The sequence below is a fragment of the Lycium ferocissimum genome, chromosome 10, assembly GCF_029784015.1.
Source record: "Lycium ferocissimum isolate CSIRO_LF1 chromosome 10, AGI_CSIRO_Lferr_CH_V1, whole genome shotgun sequence".
Lineage (NCBI taxonomy): Eukaryota > Viridiplantae > Streptophyta > Magnoliopsida > Solanales > Solanaceae > Lycium > Lycium ferocissimum.
Genome location: NC_081351.1, coordinates 5,560,679 through 5,578,224, shown reverse-complemented (window position 1 = coordinate 5,578,224; position 17,546 = coordinate 5,560,679). Strand labels below are relative to the sequence as shown.

Below are 17,546 nucleotides of genomic sequence, written 5' to 3'. Positions count from 1 at the left end.
AAAAAACTCAAGAAAAAGAAAGAAAAGTCTAGAGAAATTGAGAGAGAGGCATGTGCCTCTCACATGCTTAGAGAGATATATATATACATGAGTGGTCATCCTTTTAATTCAAGAAAGTGGAGAGGAAGAAAGAAAGAAAGAAACAAAAGAAAAAAATTAAGAGAGAGGGGGTCACGGCCATGGCTGACCGAATTCAGCCATGGGAAATGGTCATGGGAAAATTATTTTTCTTCTAGTTTTCTACTAATTGGAGGGTCCTCGTCGACGTGGAGTGGTTGATGAAACAAGAAAACCATTCGTTCTTGAAGAGAGAACCTTGGCCGAGAGAGGTGGAAGTGAAGACAAGTGAAAGAAGGTAAGGTTCTATTCCCCTTTACATGTTTTATGGATGCTTTGGATGTGTTATAATGCATGGAAATGAATGAAACTCATGGAATTATAAAAGTGGAAGGGCAGCCGTGTAGGTGTAGTGTGTGTGTGTTATGTTGGAGTAAGGAATTAATCATGTTCAACATGTTTGTGTGTTGTTGAAGTGTGTAGAAAATGAATGAAAATCATGAAAATGTACATGTTGATGTTGGGCCGTGTAGGGGCTGCCTTAGTAGAATATAATGAACTCATTTTATATAGTATTTCGGTTGTTGATTGTGGTAAACTATGTGATGAAAATGAAGGTTTGATGACTCCAATGGAAATTATAATTGTTGTGGGCTGTTCGGAAGCAATATGACTTTAATATAGATTCTTGTGTGCATGGGAGTTGTGTAGAATGGATGAGTTAAATATATGTAGTATGTTAGTTGTTGTTGGAATGTATAGAAATGGATAATAAGGCATGAAAAATTCATGAAATACATACTTGGTTATGGCCGAATGGAGTGTTGTTTGTGTAAAAATGATGAATTAATTTTAGTTAGTATTTTGATTATTGTGGTTGTGGATTATATGGTGAGAATGAAGTGAGATATTTGTTGGAAGATTGTAAGTTGAGTTGTGGTGCTTGAATTTGAAAGAAGGAATTAAGTCGTTAATGTTCTTGTTGAATTGAATACAATTGTTGGTAATGTTGTTAGTTTGGCCGGGTTGTATTCCCGGGATTGTTGTTGATTGAAATCGGCCAAGTTGAACTTGGTGGCATGTTATATTTACAGGGGAAATGCTGCCGAAATTTCGGTAGCCAAGCGTCATTTGAAGAATCTAGTTCTAAATGCATGAATCAAGTTTTGGTAAACATGACCAAATTGTAAATTTTGGCGGATTTGCAACAAGGATTTGGAGAAGCAGAAGGAGCGAAAAGAGGTATGTAAGACTTCACTTTCCTTCTTTGGCATGTCTTAGACGTAGTAGGCTTGAACACGGGCCTCGGGGACATTTCCTTTCCTAGAAATCTGAGATTGAAATTCGCTACTATTCATTCAGTAAAATTGAACTAGAAATGGTGCAAAATGTCGGAAAGATCGCCTAAACCCCTAGAACTTGCATACAGAGGACCCGATCATCTTAAATCATTATAGATAATGCTAGGACACGTAGCATATGTAAATATGTCAATGATGACCGTGATAACGATAACGATGGAATCGAAAATGAACAAAATGCCTACGTTAGGTATGTAGACGATGTACTTTGCTATAAAAATGAAGATAGGAGAGTATTAAGCTATTTCTGGAAATCCCAATTCTATTGTAGGTAATGACTATTCTAAGGATTTTAAATACATGGAATCATGTCTTATGACCCCGATTGACGTGTGTACTCGACATACGTATAGGTATATGATAATCGAAGCAGAGCGCTATATAGACGCTGATAAATATACATGGAATATGATAGTAGAATCAGAGCGCTATAGACGCTGATACATGCATGTGATATGAATATATATATATGATGAACGAGCCAGGGCGCTATAGACGCCGATATATTTATGGGGAAAATGGAGATAAGGGCAGAGCGTTATATACGCATATCCACCGATGTTGGAGTATGGCACACGATATCGTCCCGGACGCGGGATGCCGGACGCGGGGTGTGCGTATATATTATGGTTAAATGGATCCACGCACTCGGCAATATAATATATTCTTTTTATGTATATATGTATATATATAGTAAGGAAAGCGAAGAAAATACAAAGCATCCGCCCAAGGGCACTTATAGGTACTAGCTAACCTCTTATCTCATCGCATTCTATAATCCCATGGTATTGTTGTTCATACTTACGTTCTGTTCGTATTATTATTATTCATGTCTTCGCATACTCAAGTACATTGCTCGTACCGACCCCTCTTCTTCGGGGGCTGCGTTCATGCCGCGCGGTATACCTGGACGGATCGAAGTTAATATAAAAGATGTTCCGGGGTTGGCAAGCTCCATTTGGTCGGAGTGTAGCCGAGTCGTAGTACATGTGCCGTGATTCCCGATCATGATTAGAGACTTACTTACGCAGTCGTGGGTTTTGGGAGTCGCTTTGTATTATAGCACAAGTTTGCACAAGATTCATGTTTTACTTGATTTAAAAGCAATAAAAGAATGTTTTAGTAATCTTATTGTATACACACGGCTTAAAGGTTCAAAAAAAATTTCAAGTACGTAGTAAGGGTCGGCCGGGTTCGCTCGGCTGTTGCGGGGTCGGGTGCCCATCACACCCTAATCAAGATGGGGTGTGACAAAGTGGTATTAGTGTCGGTCCAAGGGTTGTCCACACAAAGTCGTGTTAACATGTGAAGCCGGCCACATTTATAAACAGGAGGCTACGGGGCATTTAGGAATGGTTGACCTTCTTTCTGTCATTAAATCGTGCGATAGAGCCAAGACATAGGGAATAAGATTCCTTGTATTAATCGTTGATTCCCGTAGAAGCCCATCGCGGTAAAAGGCGAGAAATGATATGGAAGGCAAAAAGAGGTGAGATCGGGTGAATATATTTGTTTGTTACGCGGAGACGGGGAGATAGCCATACATACGGCGGAAGGCGAACATCGGGAATTAACAAGGGCAACTCCGGTCATTGTAAAAGAAAGGACGTATTACGAGAATATCTCGGAAATTGTAAAGCTTTGGTTGGCTTCGGATCGAGTAATAAAGGTCGTGAGGAAGCGGACGCGAAAATATCGGCGTTAAGGCACCGAATTCCGATGAAGTTTTGGGTTAAGCGAGCTCGGTGGGAGTAATTCTAAGATGGGTGACCCCCTGGGAAGTTTACAAGAAATTCAACATATTCAAACAGATGAGACAAATGAGAAGTTGGGTTAGCCTAAGGAAAATTAGGATATACAGAATGGTTGGGGACTATAAGAAGATGCGTAAGACGGGACAAACTACTTCGGTGAAGGGACAGGAGGTACTTCACAACCCTGAGAATTAGGATAGGCTTGAACAGCGTTTGGACGTATTTGGCGGGCTAGTTAGTAGTAATTGAATATATGTGTATGTGAAGGCGTAGGATATCCCAAATATGATGGTATCGGTGGACACGTGAATCCCAGCAATCGAAGTTACGATACAAAGGCATTAATCGAGTAAGGGTACCGAAGTTCGAGTGGCAGCAAGAGTAAATGGTACAAGGGTTGCAAGGTAAGCTGTTATCATTTTACTATAGATTGAGACCGGGAATGAGGATATGAGACGAGTATAAATGGATAATGGTATAGGTATAGCCCAAAAAGGGGGGAAGCGAGTGAGAAGAATGTAAGGATGGGATATAGATCGTGGATACGGTAGTGTATTTAATATAAACGCTTAAGCTGCTAAGGAGACCCTTTACTGAAGTGAATTAGTAAGGTCGGGGGAAACCGACAATGAGTGGACAGAAGTCCGGATAATGTTTAAGGTAATATGAGAAGTTCGCACAAACTTTGAGTAGTGCGACGCCAGAAAATGGACGTATATAAAGAGGAAGAGTATGACGAAGAGAGCGGTATTGGATAGCTTAAGAACTAATATGAAGGATGGAAAATAACTTCGAAAAGGGAGCTCCCCCGAGGTGTTTATGAGACTCCGTACGCCTAGTTGAACATTCGAGGACGAATGTTCCAAAGGGGGGAAGGATGTTACATCCCGCATTTTTACACGCTGGAATATTTTAGGACAATTGCGGGAAGTTAAGGGTAAGGCCATTCTCCGGTTTCGTTTTAATGCGCAAGTGGCTTGTAAGTATTATTGGTATGGAATATTGAGGGCAAATTTGGAATTTGGAAATTTCTATTAATTCATGACTTGTTGGAGAAGTCATTGTGGTTGTGGGGCCCACTTATGTATTGACCATTGGTTGCAAGCCATGCAATGAAACATGTGATCACCTTATGCCTTAGTGGCCAAAACACATTTGTGGGAAAAAGATGACAAGGCAAGACAAGTAAGTCATCTTTGTGACTTAAGAAAATTTCTAGAGATTTGAAGAAATTTGGAGGGAAAAGGAAAAGAAGATGACAACAAAATGAGTCATCTTTTATTTAGAAAAAAAAAATTCAAGAAAAAGAAAGAAAAGTCTAGAGAAATTGAGAGAGAGGCATGTGCCTCTCACATGCTTAGAGATATATGTATATATATGAGTGGTCATCCTTTTAATTCAAGAAAGTGGAGAGGAAGAAAGAAAGAAAGAAACAAAAGAAAAAAATTAAGAGAGAGGGGTCACGCCATGGCCGACCGAATTCACCATGGAAATGGTCATGGGAAAATTATTTTTCTTCTAGTTTTCTTTTGGAGGGTCCTCGTCGACGTGGAGTGGTTGATGAAACAAGAAAACCATTCGTTCTTGAAGAGAGAACCTTGGCCGAGATATATAGGTAAGGTTCTATTCCCCTTTACATGTTTTATGGATGCTTTTGGATGTGTTATAATGCATGGAAATGAATGAAACTCATGGAATTATAAGAGTGGAAGGGCAAACCGTGTAGGTGTAGTGTGTGTGTGTTATGTTGGAGTAAGGAATTAATCATGTTCAACATGTTTGTGTGTTGTTGAAGTGTGTAGAAAATGAATGAAAATCATGAAAATGTACATGTTGATGTTGGGCCGTGTAGGGGCTGCCCTAGTAGAATATAATGAACTCATTTTATATAGTATTTCGGTTGTTGCTTGTTGTAGATTATGTGGTGAAAATGAAGGTGTGATGACTCAAATGGAAGTTGGAAATGTTGTGGGCTGTTCGGAAAGCAATATGACTTTAATATAGATTCTTGTGTGCATGGGAGTTGTGTAGAATGGATGAGTTAAATATATGTAGTATGTTAGTTGTTGTTGGAATGTATAGAAATGGATAATAAGGCATGAAAAATTCATGAAATACATACAATGGAGTGTTGTTTGTGTAAAAATGATGAATTAATTTTAGTTAGTATTTTGATTATTGTGGTTGTGGATTATATGGTGAGAATGAAGTGAGATATTTGTTGGAAGATTGTAAGTTGAGTTGTGGTGCTTGAATTTGAAAGAAGGAATTAAGTCGTTAATGTTCTTGTTGAATTGAATACAATTGTTGGTAATGTTGTTAGTTTGGCGGGTTGTATTAAAAGGGATTGTTGTTGATTGAAATCGGCCAAGTTGAACTTGGTGGCATGTTATATTTACGGAAATCTTGTCAAATTTCGGTAGCCAAGCGTCATTTGAAGAATCTAGTTCTAAATGCATGAATCAAGTTTGGTAAACATGACCAAATTGTAAATTTTGGCGGATTTGCAACAAGGATTGGAGAAGCGAAGGACGAAAAGAGGTATGTAAGACTTCACTTTCCTTCTTTGGCATGTCTTAGACGTAGTAGGCTTGAACACGGGCCTCTGGGACATTTCCTTTCCTAGAAATACCGAGATTGAAATTCGCTACTATTCATTCAAGAAAATTGAACTAGAAATGGTGCAAAATGTCGGAAAGATCGCCTAAACCCCTAGAACTTGCATACACAGCAGGACCCGATCATCTTAAATCATTATAGATAATGCTAGGACACGTAGCATATGTAAATATGTCAATGATGACCGTGATAACGATAACGATGGAATCGAAAATGAACAAAATGCCTACGTTAGGTATGTAGACGATGTACTTTGCTATAAAAATGAAGATAGGAGAGTATTAAGCTATTTCTGGAAATCCCAATTCTATTGTAGGTAATGACTATTCTAAGGATTTTAAATACATGGAATCATGTCTTATGACCCCGATTGATGTGTGTACTCGACATACGTATAGGTATATGATAATCGAAGCAGAGCGCTATATAGACGCTGATAAATATACATGGAATATGATAGTAGAATCGCAGCGCTATTGTGTACATGCATGTGATATGAATATATATATATGATGAACGAGCCGGGCGCTATAGACGCCGATATATTTATGGGGAAAATGGAGATAAGGCGGAGCGTTATATACGCATATCCACCGATCGGTTGGAGTATGGCACACGATATCGTCCGGAGCGGATGCCGGACTCGGGGGTGTGCATATTATGGTTAAATGAATCGGCTGCCGACGCCTCGGCAATATAATATATTCTTTTTATGTATATATGTATATATATGAGTAAGGAAAGCGAAGAAAATACAGCATCCGCCCAAGGGCACTTATAGGTACAGGCTAACCTCTTATCTCGCGCAGCATTCTATAATCCCATGGTATTGTTGTTCATACTTACGTTCTCGTTCGTATTATTATTATTCATGTCTTGCATACTCGATACATTGCTCGTACCGAGTATGAGACGGATCGAAGTTAATATAAAAGATGTTCCAAGTTGGCAAGCTCCATTTGGCCTGGAGTGTAGCCGAGTCAGAGTACATGTGCCAGGATTCCTGATCACAGTTAGAGACTTTGCAGACAGAGTCGTGGGTTTTGGGAGTCAGTTTGTATTATAGCACAAGTTTGCACAGTTACATGTTTTACTTGATTTAAAAGCAATAAAAGAATGTTTTAGTAATCTTATTGTATACACCTGGCTTAAAGGTTCAAAAAAAAATTTCAAGTACGTAGTAAGGGTCAGCGGGTTCGCTCGGCTCCGGTTACGGGGTCGGGTGCCCATCACACCCTAATCAAGATTGGGGTGTGACATAGTGTTTGTACTGATACTACCTTACTGCATTCTTTTATGAATGCAGAGTATGTGACATTATCGACTTCCTCTCCTCGTGGCTGATTCCCGAGGCTTTGCTGACGAGCATCTAGGGTGAGCATATGGACGGATCCACAGCCCGAATGCCTCTTCTAAATTACTTGTCTTATTTGATGTATCGAGATAGTATTCCACTTTTTCGGACTATATATTCATGTTCAGACTTGCAGTATATGTAGCAGTGGCTCTTGTACGGCCCTAGATCAGATTCCTTGGGATTGTTTGTATTATTTGCGCACTTATTTACCTATCTATTCTAGACTTATTATATGCATTCAATGGTTGAGTTTACTTTATTGTTGATTTGAATTGTGGTTAAGGAACTGGTTCGCCAACCAAGTGGCAAAAGGGTAGGTGCCCGTACGTTCTCTGATTTGGGACGTGACAGGTGATCACCATTAGAAAATTCTCAAATCTAATATGCTAAGAAATTGAAATATCTATTACTATAGAACACAAGTAGTGACCCAGGGAGAATGATAGAAGTGAGAGTTTGGAAAAAGAAAAGGGAGACACTGAATATGGAGAAACATTGGAAGAGTTAGTGTTTAGGGGGTAAAGGGATTAACAAGAGAAAAGTCCTCAATCTGGAGTATAACAAATGACTGGATTAAAATAAAGTCAGTATGTATAAAGAAAAAAGAAGACGAGGATGATTTTTTTGGCGGGGGGGGGGGGGGGGGCAACTACGATGAATAAAAAGAGTACCAAAGGCTAATATATGTACTCACAACATAGGGACTTACTAACCAAATTGAGACTAAATGATGAACCTGGTCCCTATCCCCTACCAGTTTATACCAAGCCTAAATCCAACCAAATACCGACCTGAAATTTCATATCTTTACTGGCACTGTAGAATGATATGTAATAATCTTTTGGTTTGGGTCTTATGACTTGAAGTGGTGCATGTGAATATTCCTCCAAAGGTTTTGACTAGATTAAGTTGTTAGAGATCTTGTACATGTTTATGACAATGTAGCCCGAGTGGTCATGAGTTTGATATTGATTAAATACACTGGATCTTGTTGAGACACTTGTTTTTGATGGTGTCAAAACGGGGAAGATTCAGTTCATATAATATCATGTGCCAATATCAGATATATCAGGCACATACATTACATGACCACATGCAGATTAAAGATGGTCCAAGATGTTAGAGGAATTGAAAGCTGCACATATCCCAGTTGCCAGTTAGATTTTTTATTGGAAAGGGTCTGGTTCTTATGTGTAAAAGAAGTCAGTCCTATTAGAAGGCACTCTTGTAAAGGTACTGTATGAGGAGATATAAGGTTGGAGAACAGATGTCCTGAAGTGATTTCAAGAACATGGTGATTTACACATATCATCAGAGGACATACATCATTTTACAAGTTTCATATAACCTAGCCACCTGAAGGGTTGCAAAGAGTGAAAAATTAGTCCCTGAATGAGATTACGCTAGCCGTCAAAAACTTGCCTAATCTTGTGGGTGAACTACCTTTGGTACCTTTTAGGATCTAAATATGGCTCTTCCTGAACTAGAGCAATTTATTTTTTGGATTCATATGACTACGAAAAGGTTTATAGTCCATCCGATAATTTCTTTAAGAATATCAAACACATTCTTTCCTTGCGAAACAAAATACCATCTTCTAAGCAGCCTCAATCATAAAGATTTAATGGGGTGTCATTGTTTAAGTTATATTCAGTTTTGTTATATTCAATTCATTCAAATTATCTAACATGCAATCAGTATTGGCATACTTCAGACAAAAGCGCTTCTCCTCCCAAGACTTCGTAGAGGAAGTTCTGGAACATTAATGTCTAATCTATATCTACAATAATTATAATATTCTAAAAGTCGGAAGCCCCATAGTCCAAAGTTGGATTACGATAATCCCTTCAAAAGTTAAACGACTTTTTTATCCTTCAAGTAAAAAATTGCTATAGTAATATTTTCATACAAAGATGGAATTACACATTGTACTAAAATAAAAAATAAAAATCAGCATAATAAAGTTGACACATTAAAGCAGCTCTCTTCATTACCCATTGCCTACTTAATAAAGAGAGGTTTTTACCATTTGGTAATTATTTTCATTCATTAATCATTTCGCCAGATGCAATTCTATTAATTTTGATAGGAATTAGAATAGTTCATTAGGTATTAAGTTATCGATAACCTATATTTTTTTATTCTAATCATTCATGACTTTTCTCATTTTTAAAATTCTCAATTTGACAATTCCAAATATTTACATTTTACTAACGAGAATAGGAAAGTAGAAAATTATTAATTAGGTGGCAATACAAGCAAAAGTTGAAACCATCCCCCGTTCCGGTTGAATGCATTAATTTTGATATGAATGCCTTATTTGATACCCCTCATTCCCTAAATATTTTCTACACCTTAATGAATGCTAATTGGGCTGCCTAGTGTAATACCACACAACCCATTTAAAATCCCTACACGTTCTCATCCCAATAAAAAATTTATGCCACTTTGTTGCATACTAAATCACACGTTCTCATCCCAATTAGTAGAAATTTATGGCATTTTTCCTGCATCATAAACCCCACGTTCTCATTCCAAATAGTAAAACTTTATGGCATTTTTCCTTTTCCTGCATCCTAAACTTCACACTTAAAATTCTCAAGGAAAGTAATTACCTTAAATATTTACTACACACTTCCTTGTTTAATAGCCCTCAACCTATAATAGTTTTCTACACGTTCTCAATTTTTGCAGCGTTTCTGCCTCTCTGTTCTCCTTCTTTAAGTCAATAGTAGTAATGATGAATTTTCATTAAATTTTGCTCGTTAAGCATCTAATATAAATGGACATCAAACATATGCATACCCCTCACCATCGGCGGAAACAAACTCAGTAGGTATGTAACAACTTACCTTTAGCTTCTATTTTCATTTTTTTTTCCTATAAACCACTAGAAAGTGAATTTTCCATATGAGATTCAAGAGCATTTTCTAAAACTACTTTACAAATTTTGTCGTTTCCATGTTCAAAACTCTTCGCTTTTTAATTTACCGGTTTTGAGGAAGATATAATAACAGAGGAAACACTAAACTTCCCTAATAGTTCCCAAACTGTGATTCTGTCACATAAAATGTTACAAAAATGAGACAGATTAGCTTGAGTCCCCTCCGTTTCAAACACATGGTTAGTTCAAATTTGTGCGGGAGATTACGTGGTTTTTGATTTCGTAATTATAATGATGTGATAATGTCATGCCCCAAAACCCAAATGGGATGGATGATACGCTCAAATTACACCTAACAAATGGCGTAAAGCAGACGATGTCAAATATAGTAACCTAACTAGGTTGGGGTCAAATTCCACAGGGAATAAGGTGTGAGTGGCTGACGGTTGATGTTGATGTGTATATATGTGAATTATGGAGCTAATGGAGGTAATGGGAGTGATGGGGTCCTCGGTTATGGGAGGAAAAAGTGGGAATAGGAAGAGGCAATGTTTGAGTTGGAATAGGAAGAAGGAAAAGTCGGGTGATGTCTTTTAAATGTCATCAGATTTTTTCGCGAAATGTGCATCCCGTACTTTGAAGTACGGGCGTATGTGTAACACGTACCTGGTTTCAGCATAAAGTTGAGGAAGCCAAATTGTACGGGGCGTACAATTTTGTACGTCCCGTACTTCTTGCCCGTACCTGGAAGTTAAGAAACAGTAATACCTTTTTATACCCCTTGAGGTACGAGGTGAAAGTACCGTCCGTACAATAAAGTACGAATCGTACTTCCATCCCGTACCTGGATGTGCCCAATCTAGTGAGTTGCGAATTTTTCCTTCGAGGTACGGGCCAAAAGTACGCCTCGTACAATTTTGTACAGCCACTTTAACGAGCCGTACTTTCATCGTCGACCTTGGTACTTCCCATGTTTAGCATCTTGTTCTACCTCTATTTCTTTGCGCATCAAAGTCCTAACATGCAAGGAACATTAAAAAGCACAAAAAACTACTAAAACAAGAAAAAGAACAACATAAAACATATATAAAAAAAAGACTTAAAATCTTGGGTTGCCTCCCGGTGTTACCACTCTGTTTAGGATCAGGAGTGTAACCATGCTTCAACCGGTGTCTGTCCACGATGCGGTCACCATCAATGCACCAATGGTAGTGCTTCACCCATTGGCCATTTACTTGAACATTCTAGTCCCATCTTCAGTTTTCAATTCCATTTCACCATTGGGTGAAACACTTACCAATCGGAATGGTCCCGACCATTTAGATTTTAATTTGCCCGGAAAGAGCTTCAATCTTGAGTTGAACAACAGTACATTATCATAGGGTTGAAAGTCCTGCTTAAGGATTTTCTTGTCATGGTAGTGTTTCATTCTCTCATTGTACAAAGCCGCACTCTCATAGGCTTGATAGCGGAACTCATCCATCTCGTTGAGTTGAAACAACCGAAGCTTGGTTGCCTCATCCTAATTCAGATTCAACTTTTTCAGCGCCCGCATGGCCTTATGTTCAAGCTCAATTGGCAAGTGGTATGCCTTACTGAAAACTAACCTGTAAGGTGAAGTCCCAAAGTCCCAATGGCGTTTTAAACGTCGTTCTATAAGCCCAAAAGTGTCATCCAGCTTGCTAGACCAGTCGGTTAGATTTACATTGACAGTTTTAGCTAGAATGCTCTTTATCTCCAGGTTGGAGACTTTAACCTGGCCACTTGTCTGCGGGTGATACGGGGTAGCCACTCTATGCATGACACCATATTTTTCAAACAAACCCGCAAAAGCCTTATTGCAAAAGTGTGAACTGCCATCACTAATGATCGCCCGAGGAGTGCCAAAACGGGTGAAAATATGTTTCTTCAGGAAGCTTGTGCACTCTTTGCTTCGTTATTTGGTAAAGTCACCGTTTCTACCCATTTGGAGAGGTAATCCACAGCAACAAAGTTGTATTTCATGCCACATGAGCTCACAAAGGGGCCCATGAAATCAATCCCCATACGTCAAAAAGTTCTACCTCCATCACAAAATTCATAGGCATCTCCTGCCTCCTACCAATGCTCCCTTGTCGTTGGCATTGATCACATGATCTTACCAACAAGTTTGCATCATGGAATAGAGTGGGCCAATAATACCCACATTCAAGTACCTTCGCTATTGTCCGGGTTCCACTTTGGTGACCTCCTGCAGGGGAATCATGGCAAGCTTTCAAGATCTCCATCACCTCGACTCGAGGACACAATGCCGAATGATATTGTCAGCGTATGTTCAGAACAAGTAAGGATCATCCTAATAGTATTGACGAGAGTCCCTCAAAAACTTCTTTTTCTGATATGTCTTGATTTCATCGGGAATAAGACTAGTCACTAAAAAGTTGGCGATATCTGCATACCATGGTGCCACATCAAATAACACCAATAGAACCCTCTCATCTGGGAATGCATCGTCTATATCAAGCTCCTCTAACCGTCTCCTAACTTTTTCAAGCTGTGAGAGATGATCTGCAACCTGATTTTCAGACCCCTTACTACTCTTTCACCTCGAAGTCAAATTCTTGCAGCAAGAGGACCCATCTAATAAACCGTGGCTTTGCATCCTTCTTCGCCATTAGATACCTCAATGCTGCATGATCAGTGTATACAACCACCTTGGACCCCAACAGATAGGCCCTGAACTTTTCAAACGCACAGACTATAGCAAGCAGCTCTTGCTCAGTAATAGTATAGTTCATCTGCGCCCCATTGAGCGTTTTGCTGGCATAGTAAATCAGGTGCATGATCTTATTATGCCCTTGACCAAGCATAACACCGATAGCAAAACCGCTCGCATCACATACAACTCGAATGGTAGATCCTAATCAAGAGAAATAATAATAATAAGAGTAGAAGTAAGTCGCTTTTTCAACTCATCAAACGCCTTGCAGCTCTTCTCATCAAATTCGAACTTAGCCTCTTTCTTAAGAATCTTGAACATGGCGTTTGCTATCTTAGAAAAATCTTTAGTAAAGCGCCGATAAAACCCGGCGTGCCCTAAGAAACTTTGGACTCCTTTCACTGAGATGGGTTGAGGAAGCTTGGCAATGACATCTATTTGGCCTGAGAAACCTCAATCCCCTTTACAGAGATTTTGTAGCTAAGGACGATCCCTTCCTTTACCATAAAATGGCACTTCTCCTTAAGAACAAGATTCGTCTCTTCACATCTCTTCAAAACTCGACCTAAGTGGTGAAGACATTCATTAAACGAATCACTCACAACAGAAAAGTCATCCATGAAGACCTCAACGAAGTCCTCAACCATATCCGAGAAGATATAAATCATACACCGCTAAAACGTAGTGCATTACAAAGGCCAATGATATCCTGTTAAAAGCAAATACAAGTGAAATTAGTCTTCTCCTAGTCTTATAGAGCAATATTTATCTGGTTATAGATAGAATACTCATCTAAGAAGAAATAGTATGACCTTCCTGCCAACTGATCAAGCATCTGATCAATAAAAGGCATGAGGAAATGGTCCTTGCAAGTTACAGAATTTAGCTTTCGATAATCCATATAGACACACCACCCGTAACAATTATAGTTGGAATCAACCTGTTCTTAGTATTAGGCACCATTGTGATGCCTCCTTTCTTCAGAACACATTGTACCGGGCTCACCCATTTATTATTTGCAATAGGATAAACAACTCCAGCATCTAATTACTTAATAATCTCTTTCTTGACCACCTCTTGTATGGGTGGATTCAATCTCCTCTGATGTTTAACACTCAGTGTGCTATCCTCCTCGAGGTGAATTTTATGCACACAAATACTAGAAGGAATAACCCGAATATCGGCAATGGTCCACCCAATCGCATGTCTATACTCTCGCAAAATTTTCAGCAACCTCTTCGTTTGCTCGTCATCCAACAATGCAAACATAATCCTTTGGAAAAATATTATTCAGACCAAGAAACACTTACCTCATATGTGAAGGAAGCTACTTAAGCTCAAGCTTAGGTGGCTTAACAATAGATGGCTTCGCTCGAGAAGTAGTCCTCTTCTCAAGATTAAGAGACAACTTCTTTAGTTGGCAAGAGTAAGAACCTAACCCTACAAGAGAATTAACGATCTCCACGTAACCTTCCATATCATCAGCATTAAAGTTCACCAGTATGGTTGCTAGAGCTTCACCCAAACATTCCTCTTCCATTTTAAACTTGACTGCTTCATCAATCACATCAACGGTCTCTAACACCGAAATACTTTTGTAAGCACTTGGTAACTTCATGCCCTTACTAGCCTGGAAAGTTACTTCCTCATCTTTGACTCGAAATTTGATTCCGTTCTTCTTAGAGTCCATAAGAGCTCTTCCCGTGGCAAGAACATGTCTCCCCAGAATAATTGGAATATCTTTGTCAACAGCTCAATCTAGAATCACGAAATCAGCAGGAAGGAGGAAATCACCAACTCGCACAAGAACATCATCCACCGCCCCAACTGGGTTTAGGATTGATCTGTCAACCATCTGCAGACGCATGCTGGTAGGCCTAGGCAGAGCCAATCTTGATTGCTTGTAGATAACAAGCAACATCAAGTTGATACCATTCCCATTATCACAGAGAGCCCTTGCAAAATCATGATAGGCCATAGTGCATGGAATAGTAAAGGCCCCTGGATCTTCTTTCTTCTAAACTTTGGTAGTGGAGATAATAGAACTTACATGATGAGTCATGCTCACAGTGTCATACTTTACTGGCCTCTTCTTCGTTAACAGATCTTTCGGATATTTTGTGAATCTCCTGGAAAGCATCCATAAATGGAATGTTCAACGATAACTGCTTCAACAGATCATAGAACCACGGGCACTTACCATATTTTGTCTTCCTCACCAAAATCTGACAAAAGGGAGGTGTAGATTTATATAATTGGGTTAAAGGGCGAAGAGCCCCCTTAACCGTTGCTTTGCTGGTGTCACTACTACCTTCATGATTTTTCAAACTTTCTGGAACATCATCAACCTTCTTCACATTAGGAACTTCTGTCTGGACCTCTTCAACAATAGTTGGCACATTAGATTGTGCCTCTTCTTCTTTATAACTGGCTCGATATCAATCACCTTGTTTTTTGCACTTTGAAGTAGTTTCCTACTTCGAGTGCTAATAGCAACACACCTATCAAAAGAATTACCTCCACCACTCTTCAAATTTGGAATAATGTCACTAAGAAGTCCTCTCTTTTGTGGAGGGTGTTGTTCTCTAGAAATGTCTTGCATCTGCGACTCGAGCTTCTGAATGGAAGTCGTGTGGGATCCCACGATTTCAATTAGCCCCTTCAAAGTTTTATCAGATTTCTCTTGGTTGGCTAGTACCTTTTCAAGCATGCTCTCTAACCTAGAACTTCCTTGCTCATTTGATTGACCCTTTGATGGAATATAGGGATTGGAACTCCTATTTCCAAAATTATTATTGTTGTTGTAGTTCCTTTGGTTCCAGCCACTATAGTTGTTGTTGTTATTACCTTGTCCCTGTTGAGATCTCCATTGATTCTGATTCTGATTCTGATAACCTCTTCGGTAGTTCTGCCTTTGGTAATCCCCTTGAGAGTTATCCATATAATTAGCATCTTCATACTGTATAGGAGGTCCCTCTTTATATGGACCCTCTTGAACTTGGTATATCCCCTTGGGCATTCCCTACACCTCTTCGACACATTCACTTTCTTCACCTCTCTATCATCAAATCTCTTTGTCAGCAAAGAAATATTGGTTGCAAGTTGAGCTAGAGTTTGTTGAGCCTCTTGATTTTCTTTCACCATACTATGGATCATTGGAGCTCCATAGGCTACACTATCAGTACCACCCGAATGCCATGCTTGATAGTGAGTAGTAAGCTTATTAAGAAACTGAGTGATTCGGGCATATGTCTTGTCCATGAAACACCCACCAGCTGCATTATTCACCACTGCTTGTGTCAATGGATCCAACCCTCTATAGAACTTCTCCATCAATATAAGCTCTGGAAAATCATGATTTGGGGACTTTTGAAAATACTCCTTGAATCTCTCACAAGCTTCATATAATTACTCCCCCGGAAGCTGTTTGAATTTATAGATCTTATCACGAATTTCAGCTTTCTTGCTCAGCGGAAACCACTTCTTGAGAAAAATAGCAACCCGCTTTCCCCACGTGTGAATCTTTGTTGTGGGGTAGCTTCTCAAACCAAACTCTTGCTTTGCCGGCTAAAGAATATTTGATAACTCTTAGCCGAATAGCATCATCATGAACAACATTCTGCATTTTTTTTGCACAAACACCTACGAAATTCTTCAAGTGTTGATGAGGGTCATCATCGGTAGAGTTTCGAAACTATCCCTTAGGTTTGACCAGTTGGTAGATAGTGGAATCAATATTGCAATTTGTGACATTCAACCTAGGTGGAACAATAGCAGATGCATATTCCACATCGTCTAACATATCCGCAAAGACATTCTCAAGCTCCATTGGTGGGTCTGCTGCTTGCACATTGCTATTACCGATTGCTCTAGGTCCTCCTCTGTCATTCATAATCACCTGGTTCATAGAAAATAGCAAACCAGGTGTGATGGAATAGAAAAAGACTTTAAGTAAAGCACAAGCTATTTAGTAATTTCAAAATCGTATTCCCCGGCAACGGTGTCAAAAATTGATATGCTTAAATTACACCTATCAAATGGCGTAAAGCGGATGATGTTAAATATAGTAACCCAACTACGTTGGCTTCGAATCCCACATGGAATAGGGTGTGAAAAGGTTACTAAAGTAGTTATGTACTTTCTTGCGGTGTAGTTTCATATTCTGTTAAGTTTGTAAAAGATTGTTTGTTTACTAACTAAATTGTTGTGATTGTAATAAATATGATTAAAGAAACCTGTTACACCTTGGAAATTTCGTGACGTTTGCATTATGGGTGAACTAAAGTAAGACTAAAATTGACATGAATCCCAAATAGGGTTAGGAAGGGTATTTTATAACTTTAAGTGTATACCTTAAGGTTTCGGAGTTATATGAAGCGGTGGAAGTAAGTTTGTTGGAGAAATTGGAGTTTGAGTCATGTTTTGAGAAGATTTCGTAGCATTTGAGTTATGAATTGATTATAATTACCTTGAGGGGAGGCTATAGGTTCCCTTATATGGTTAATGAAGTTTTATACAAGTTCCAAGAAGGTTCCATAAGGATTGGAGTTCAAATGAATCGAAAAGAACGCGATTTCGCGAAACCGGAGAAGTTGGGGCAGTATGCGGTCGCATACTGAGTATGGTGGGCCGCATACTGCCCGCCAACTCCCCATTTTTGGTGAACTTACTGGAAAACATCACCCCCAAGTGGTGGAGGGAGTATGCGGCCACATACTCAATATGCTAGGCCGCATACTCACCGCAAAATTGAGTGGGGTGCTATTTTTGCCACTTTTTTAAATCCCCAAAGACCTCAGTTTCATTCCAACTCCCC

At 39.2% G+C, this 17,546-nt stretch overlaps 1 non-coding gene across 1 annotated transcript; it reads left to right on the top strand.

Annotated features, from left to right (window-relative positions):
* Positions 1 to 16,079: 16,079 nt before the first annotated feature.
* On the top strand, positions 16,080 to 16,185 carry LOC132035650 (small nucleolar RNA R71). Its single transcript, XR_009409372.1, has one exon. It is a non-coding gene; the product is annotated as a small nucleolar RNA R71 (small nucleolar RNA).
* Positions 16,186 to 17,546: the final 1,361 nt, after the last annotated feature.